The sequence below is a fragment of the Saccopteryx bilineata genome, chromosome 1 (genome assembly GCF_036850765.1).
Source record: "Saccopteryx bilineata isolate mSacBil1 chromosome 1, mSacBil1_pri_phased_curated, whole genome shotgun sequence".
Classification (NCBI taxonomy): Eukaryota; Metazoa; Chordata; class Mammalia; order Chiroptera; family Emballonuridae; genus Saccopteryx; species Saccopteryx bilineata.
The window spans coordinates 312671713-312680968 of record NC_089490.1 but is presented as its reverse complement, the minus strand read 5'-3'; positions in this window follow the sequence as shown (position 1 = coordinate 312680968).

The following is a 9256-nucleotide window of genomic DNA, read 5'->3' as shown; positions in this document are numbered from 1 at the left end:
TCGTGAAGGGGATATTTTTTTGAGTTCGTTTTCTAATATTTCATTGTTGGCATATAGAAAGGCTATGGACTTTTGTATGTTAATTTTGTATCCTGCGACCTTACTGTATTGGTTTATTGTTTCTAATAATCTTTTTGTGGAGTCCTTCGGGTTTTCGATGTATAGGATCATATCATCAGCAAAAAGTGATACCTTTACTTCTTCTTTTCCGATATGGATGCCTTTTATTTCTTTGTCTTGTCTGATTGCTCTGGCCAGAACTTCTAGCACCACGTTAAATAAGAGTGGAAAGAGTGGACAACCCTGTCTTGTTCCTGATTTAAGGTAGAAAGTCCTCAGTTTTATGCCGTTTAATAGGATGTTGGCTGATGGTTTATCATATATGGCCTTTATCATGTTGAGATATTTTCCTTCTATACACATTTTGTTGAGAGTCTTAAACATAAAATTGTGTTGTATTTTATCAAAAGCCTTTTCTGCATCTATTGATAAGATCATGTGGTTTTTGTTCTTTGTTTTGTTGATATGGTGTATTACGTTAACCGTTTTGCGTATGTTGAACCATCCTTGAGATTCTGGGATGAATCCCACTTGATCATGATGTATTATTTTTTTAATATGTTGTTGTATTCGGTTTGCCAGTATTTTGTTTAGTATTTTAGCATCTGTATTCATTAGAGATATTGGTCTGTAGTTTTCTTTCTTTGTGCCATCCTTGCCAGGTTTTGGTATGAGGGTTATGTTGGCCTCATAAAATGTGTTTGGAAGTATTGCTTCTTCTGCAATTTTTTGGAAGACTTTCAGTAGAATAGGAACCAAGTCTTCTTTGAATGTTTGATAGAATTCACTAGTATAACCGTCTGGGCCTGGACTTTTATTTTTGGGGAGGTTTTTAATAGTTTTTTTCTATTTCCTCCCTGCTGATTGGTCTATTTAGGCTTTCTGCTTCTTCATGACTCAGTCTAGGAAAGTTGTATTGTTCTAGGAATTTATCCATTTCTTCTAGATTGTTGTATTTGGTGGCATATAATTTTTCATATTATTCTACAATAATTCTTTGTATATCTATGATGTCTGTGGTGATCTCTCCTCTTTCATTTTGGATTTTATTTATTTGAGTCCTGTGCCTTTTTTCCTTGGTGAGTCTTGCCAAGGGTTTGTCAATTTTGTTGATCTTTTCAAAGAACCAGCTCCTTGTTTTATTGATTTTTTCTATAGTTTTTCTGTTCTCTATTTCATTTATTTCTGCTCTGATTTTTATTATCTCCTTTCTTCGGCTGGTTTTGGGTTGTCTTTGTTCTTCTTTTTCTAGTTCCTTAAGGTGTGAAGTTAAGTGGTTTACTTCGGCTCTCTCTTGTTTGTTCATATAGGCCTGAAGCGATATGAACTTTCCTCTTATTACTGCTTTTGCTGCATCCCAGAGATTCTGCTATGTCGTATTTTCATTTTCATTTGTCTGTATATATCTTTTGATTTCTGCACTTATTTCTTCTTTTACCCATTCATTTTTTAGAAGTATGTTGTTTAGTTTCCACATTTTTGTGGGTTTTTCCCCCTCTTTTTTGCAGTTGAATTCTAGTTTCAAGGCTTTATGATCAGAAAATATGCTTGGTACAATTTCAATTTTTCTAAATTTGCTGATATTGTCTTTGTGGCCCAACATATGGTCAATTTTTGAGAATGTTCCATGTACACTAGAGAAAAATGTATACTCTGTTGCTTTGGGATGAAGTGTCCTATAGATGTCTATCATATCCAGGTGTTCTAGTATTTCATTTAAGGCCACTATATCTTTATTGATTCTCTGTTTGGATGACCGATCTAGAGCCGTCAGCGGTGTATTGAGGTCTCCAAGTATGATTGTATTTTTGTCAGTTTTTGTTTTAAGGTCAATAAGTAGCTGTCTTATATATTTTGGTGCTCCTTGGTTTGGTGCATATATATTAAGGATTGTTATGTCTTCTTGATTCAACTTCCCCTTAATCATTATGAAATGACCATTTTTGTCTCTGAGTACTTTTTCTGTCTTGTAGTCAGCATTATTAGATATGAGTATTGCTACGCCTGCTTTTTTTTGGGTGTTGTTTCCTTGGAGTATTGTTTTCCAGCCTTTCACTTTGAATTTGTTTTTATCCTTGTTGCTTAGATGTGTTTCTTGTAGGCAGCATATAGTTGGATTTTCTTTTTTAATCCATTCTGCTACTCTGTGTCTTTTTATTGGTAAGTTTAATCCATTTACATTTAGTGTAATTATTGACACTTGTGGGTTCCCTATTGCTGTTTTATAAATTGCTTTCTGTTAGTTTTGTATCTTGTTTGATTCTTCTCTTTTGTTTTTCTATCATTTGTTTTTGTTTGTTTGTGTTCCATACTTCTTTCCTCTGTTGCTACCTTTTTTAAGTCAAGTGTTTTTGTGGTGGTTTTTTCAAGGGTGGTTACCATTAAGTAATGAAAAGGGTACCTACCATATTCATTGTAGTACCCTATCTTATAAGTATTTCTGCACTTCATTGTCCTTTGCTACTGTTAATCTCCATCCGATCCCTCCTTTTTTTCCTTTGTTGTCACAGTTTAAGTTTGGTTTTATTGTGTTCTTGGTGGAGCTGTTACTTGTGGTTTTGTTTCCTTTTGTTCTTTGAATCTGGTTGGAAAACCCCCTTTAGTATTTCCTGGAGTGGGGGTTTTTCTGTTGATAAATTCTCTCATCTTTTCTGTATTTGTGAATGTTTTTATATCTCCTTCATACTTGAAGGATAGCTTTGATGGGTATAGTATTCTTGGCTGAAAATTCCTCTCTTTCAGGGCTTTAAATATTGGGGTCCACTCTCTTCTAGCTTGTAGTTTCTGCTGAGAAATCTGATGATAATCTAATAGGCCTTCCTTTATATGTTGTACTCTTCTTTTCCCTGGCTGCCTTGAGAATTTTTTCTTTGTCATTGGTTTGTGTCATCTTTATTATGATGTGCCTTGGAGTGGGCTTGTTGGGGTTAAGAAAACTCGGTGTTCTGTTTGCTTCTTGAATTTGAGGCTTTAGTTCTTTCCACAGGCTTGGGAAGTTCTTGTCTATTATTTGTTTGAGTATATTCTCCATTCCATTTTCTTTTTCTTCTCCCTCTGATATACCTATTATTCTTATGTTATTCTTTCTGATGGAGTCAGACAATTCCTGTAGGGCTTCCTCGTTTTTTATTATTTTTGAGTCTCTTTCTTCTTCTCTCTGTGTGCCTCAAGTTGTTTGTCTTCTATTTCACTAATCCTATCCTCAATCTGGGCTGTTCTGTTAGCTAAGCTTGTTACCTCGTTTTTCAGCTCCTGAATTGAGTTTTTCATTTCTGTTTGATTTGTTTTAATAGTTTCAATTTCCTTGGTAATATATTCTTTGTGTTCATTGAGTTGTTTTCTGATCTCCCTATATTGCCTTTCTGTGTTTTCTTGTATATCTCTGAGTATTTTTAAGATTTCTATTTTAAATTCTCTGTCATTTAGCTCCAAGGCTTCCAATATATTAAATCTTTTCTCCATAGATTTTTCCACATCTATTTGTGTTACCTCTTTCTTTTGTATCCATAATATTCGATTTCCTCTTTCTTATTGGCATCTGAGGGTGGTCTTGTTGATAGCACTAATTAGAATTAAAAAAGAGTAAAAAGTAAAAAAAAAAAAAAAAAAGGTAAAACACCCCACACAAAAAAACAGGAATAATTTATTATTTCCCCCTTTTTTTCTTTCTTCTCTTTCCCTCCTCTCCCCTCCTCAGGGAAATATCGTGCCTATAATGGAGGGCCTGATTTGGGGTGAAGAGTTCAAGGGGTAAAAAAAGGGAGTAGGGACCTACTAAATGCAAAAAAAAAAAAGGAAGAAAATTTTAGACAAGCATAAGATGATTTGCTTGTAAGTGATGGTCAACTAAGAGATATAATGAGAGGGATAAGAGGGAACCAGATAAAAGGACCAAAAAAAGAATAAAGAAGAAAAAAATTAAAATAATAAGTAAAAATCTGTTGTATTAAGTGGAGCGAAGACTGAATACAATGGAGGCCTTGGGTTGGGAGGACCCAAAATGCCACAAAAATAAACAAACAAGAAAAAAAAACAAAAACAAAAGCAAAAAAGAAAAATAAAGCCAAAAAAAGCTTTGAATCCCAAATTAACTAATTTGTTCGTGATTGAGGATTAAATGGGAGGAAAGTAAAACGAGAAAAGAAAAAACGAATAGAAAGGAAAAAATAAGAAAAAGAGAAAAACGAAGGAAGAAATAAAAAAGGAAGAGAAAAAAACAAAATAAAGCAAATCAAAAAAAAAACAAAAGAGAAGAGAGTGAGAGTTAAGTGTTTTGGAGTATAACCTTAAAGGAGGGTGAGGATGAAGAAGAGAAATAAAATGTAACAGTTATGGGTAGTGTAGTTCAAGAAAAGGGAAGCATAAGATGGGCAGAGAATAGAAGGACCGAGGTGGAGGAAATAAAGGCAATAAGATAGAAGAAACAAACAACAAAAAAAAAATTAGTGGAACAAGTTGTAAAGTCTGTGGATTTTTCTTGATTTTGAGAGGTTAACTTCTTCCTTTTTCTTTTCTCTCCCTCTTCCTGGTCAGTGACTCTGTACCCCAGGCTCTGCCCCTGTGTCACACTTAGGTAGGGATTTGCAGTTAATGGGATTCTATGGCAATGTCATATAATTGGCTTTAGTCTTGCTGGTAGTCAAGGCTTGTTGGTGTTTGCAGGGTCCAACGATGAGAGAGTTTGCTTTCCTGGATTCTCTCTCCTAGTCCCCCCTTCCTGAATTAGCAGCCTGGTGATCCAACTATAAGGCTGCAACTGCTTCTGCCTGGGGAGTAAGAGGCTCAAAGAGCTGGGAAATCCCCACTCTATCCCCACTCAGTGCAAGGCTTTGGGAAAGGCTCTGAGAGTCAGGGCCTCCAGTGTAATCAGGCGGGGGTGGGAGTCAATTGTTGTCAAGGTGACTGTTCAGCACCTAGCATTCAGTTGGACCTCTCAACCCAGGCTTTCCATACTTTGTAGCCTGTTTTGGCTGGGAAGAAGAGGCACTAGTCTCTGCTTGCGACTAGTGTAGTATAGATCTTATTATCTGCCAAGTCCCTCTTGTTAGTGTATATCCCTGAATATGGAGGCTCTATCAATCAGAAGTTGCCCCTTCCCCTTTAGCGAGAGGCACTAAAAAATATCACGCCTCTTGTCTTGGGTCGCTGAACTGAGAGAGATCTTATCAATTAGAACCGAGGGTGCGCAGATTTCATGGGTTAAGCTAATTTCAGTGATTGGGTCGCAGCTGTGCTCCCGAAGGTATTTTAGGCTGCCTGCGCGTGCCTCTCCCCCAACGCTTGATTGTTAGCTTGAATGGCTGGGTGAGGTGCCCCGCCCACGGAGAGAATCTCCCAAGTAGAAGACCACCCTGGTGCCTCTCCCACTCGCCCTGCCGCTGGCGGCTGAATCGCACCAGGCACAGGATAATGGGGCACCCTGGGTGTGCGGGCCAGTAAGGCGCTCTGGGCGTGTGGAATGCCCAGGGCACGCGCGCGAATGGGGTGCTCCGGGCACCGGTGGCTGGCGACTCTCACTCGCAGTGCGTGGGCTGCTGGGAACGTTAGCGGTGCTCGCTCTGCAACTGGACCAGGCGCGCACTGGTGGCTGCTCGCTGCTCCCGAGTGTGGGCGGTGCTCGCTCTGCAACCGTACCGGGTGCTCTCCAGCGGCTGCTCGCCGCTCCAGAGTGTGGGCGGTGCTCGCTCTGCAACCGGACCGGGCACGCCGGTGGCTGCTCGCTCTTCAACCGTACCGGGGGCGCGCCCGCGGCTGCTCGCGGCTCCCGAGTGTGGGCTGACTCACCACAGGCGCACTCCCTCGCGGCTTGAATGAACGTCGCTGCGGTAGCTTCCTCCACACCCTCGTCTCTCAGATTCAAGTGATAACAGTCCTTTCGCTTTCAGTTTGTGTGGAACTCCGGAATGCTCCGAGGATAAATTTTTCTGTTTCTAGTTGATAAATTTGTTGTGATTTAGGGGAGATCTGTAGGACGCGCTGCTCACGGCGCCATTTCCGTGACGTCACTACTGTACTTTCTTACCTGATAGCCCATGTCTTAAAAACCATCATTTCATAGATGCTGTATATTTTTTAGGATGTCTTGGTCAGGAAGATATATTTACTTTGCCTTCGGTAGAAGCATAAATCTTGTTATTTCTTATGTAAAAGAAACTTTAACTCGGCATGGAAACAAGGGTATACTGGGCACAGCAAGGAGCCCCACAGAATCATTCTCAAGAAGCAGGACTACAGGCTCTGCTTGGGTAGCTCAGTTGGTTAAAGTGTTATGCCAACATGCTGTGGTTGTGGGTTTGATCCCCGGTCAGGGCACATATAAGAATCAACCAATGACAGCATGAATAACTGGAACAACAAATCAATATTTCCCCCCCCTCTCTCTCCCTTCCTGTCTAAAAGCAATTAAAAGGAGGAGGAGGAGGACGAGGACCCTAATCAAGCACCTAGCAGCACAAGCTTGATTTCATTTTAGAATTACTAGAGAACAGTGATTGTAATATGCCTCAAGTTTCTGGTCTTTTTCAATGACTGTGCCCACTGCTATTGTATGCTTCTCTTACTATTTCATGTTTGGTGTGTGTCTGCAGTGCAGGTGATGTCTCTTAGGCTCACAGGTCTTCTGATTGAAGCACCTGAGCAGCCCCATCTCCATCTGGGCTGATTTACATGAGATCCTGAATATTGAGCCTCAGCTTAATGCCCTACGGGGATAAGAATTTTCTGGAAGAATTTGAATATATCTGTCATGTGGGGCAAAGTGTAAATGTGTGGCTAGTGGGTAGACTGTGGTGGATTATAGATGGCCACAAATTACCTGACACTATTTCTTTAGACAAGTAGGGTTATGACCCCTCTTCTTGAATGTAGGTGGGCTCTGACAACTACAAAATAGGTGACAACTTTGACAAATAGAATATAGCAAAAACAAAGTTGTGCTTATGTCTAGGCCTTGTTACTAAAAAAGTCCAGGTCCTAAAAAAAAGTGGCACCTTCTACCTCTTATGTCTTGGAACTGTCTCTTGGGATGGTTGCTCTGGAGAAGCCAGAAGCCATATAGCAGGTCCAACTACTGTAGCCTGAAATTTCCATACAGAACAGACTGATAACAACCAGCTCCAAGCTGTTGCAGTCATCCCAGAGAAGTTATGTAACTGAAGGAGCATTTCAACTATGACAGTTCCATACAAAGAACAGAGACCCTATACCTATGGCCCCAGTCATTTCCAGATGTTTGAGCCACTCCAGCTGAGGCCCAAGACATCATGAAGGAAAGACAAATCATCTAGCCAAGCCCTGACCACATTCCTCATGTATAAAACCATGAGCTACAATGGTTGTTGTAAATAACAAACAGGAGGAACAATGGAGTTTCGTTTGGATATCCCTATTACAAATACAGATACAGTCAAGCTGGTGTCTGGATGTATGATTCTGGAGTTCAGCGAAGAGTCCAGAATGAAGATATAAATTTGGGAGACATCTCCTTATTCTGTTCTACTTTTCCTTTTCCCACAGTACTTACTACCGCTGACATTTTCTAGATCATTTCTTTATTATGTCTAATGTTTACTGTCTGTCTTCCCCGATACAGTGTGAACTCCACAAAGACAAGGATTTCTGTTTTATTCACTAACATATCCCCTGCATGTAGAACAGTGACTGGCATAGAGTAACAGACACTCAAATATTTGTTAAATAAATGAACCAACTTAAAAATGTATTCAAGACCATTTCAGTGATGAGATTAGTTTGGGAGAGAGTGAGAGTATTAGAGAAAGGATAGGTTTGCCAATGGGCATTCCAACACTTATAGGACCCAGCAAAAGAGACTGAGAGGATACAGCCAGTAAGGAAGGAAGATAAATAAACAGTGCTTGAAGGCAAAGTAAGGAAAGTGTTTCAAGAAGGGGAAGTGATCAAGCACGTCAGTGATGCTGATGGCAGAGGTGCATGAGCGCTGAGCACTAATTACTCACTTTGCCTCTGTAGAAAGTTCACTGAGGACCTCAGCATGATTAGTTTTAGTAGAAGAAACTGATTTTTTTTAAAAAATGAGTTTTGCTGTCAACTGGAGAAGAGAAATAGCTAGAGGGGATATGATGTTAAGTTCTGTTGTTAATATATTATACAATGATGTGTATGCTAAATAGGAATAATCTTATTAACACCCAGAGAGTAGAAGCCACTGAGCAGGTGACAAAGAATGAAACCTAGCACATAAATAAGTGGATTAGCCTCAGATAAGAGTAACAAAATAGCCTGACCAGGTGGTGGCACAGTGGATAAAGCATCAGACTGGGATGCAGAAGGACCCAGGTTCGAGACCCCAAGGTCACCAGCTTGAGTGTGTGTTCATCTGGTTTGAGCAAAAGCTCACCAGCTTGAGCCCAAGGTTGCTGGCTCGAGCAAGGGATTACTCGGTCTGCTGAAGGCCCGCGGTCAAGGCACATATGAGAAAGCAATCAATGAACAACTAAGGTGTTGCAATGAAAAACTGATGATTGATGCTTCTCATCTCTCTCCGTTCCTGTCTGTCTGTCCCTATCTATCCCTCTCTGTGACTCTCTGTCCCTGTAAAAATAAATAAATAAATAAATGAGTAACAAAATAATCCAAATAACAAAATAGTTTATCTAGTTAACAAGGGGAAGAGTCAAGTCCACGGGTACAATGCACGTGTATTGGTAGAAATTCCCTTCTGCTTCGTTTTATTTTCTCAGTAAAACAGGACAAGGTCATCAACTAAGAACGAAGACAGAGGGAACAGGAAGCAGTTCTTTAGCACTGCTCTTGAATACACTTGGCACATAGCTCGTTTTAGAACTTATATTGTGCTGTAATTATTTATAAATATGTTTCTTTCTCCACTAAACTGTAAAATTATTTAAAATAGGGAAAGTAGATTTTATTTTTGCACTACCAGCACATAAAATGCCCTGCAAATAATTGCTGACTCACCAGTACAGAATAAATGAATGTTTTTCTACCTCTTTAAGACACTGCAGCAAAGCTAAAGGTTTGAAAAGAGCAATAAATAAAATACCTATTTGATACATACTTATACTGAAAATATTGAAAAACTGAACCCATTACACTTCAACTTATGAGATTTAAAAACTAAAAAAAGAACACAAACATCTTTTTTTAACACACTAATGAAATAATAAGATGTCAATATTAAAAATACTATGTAAGG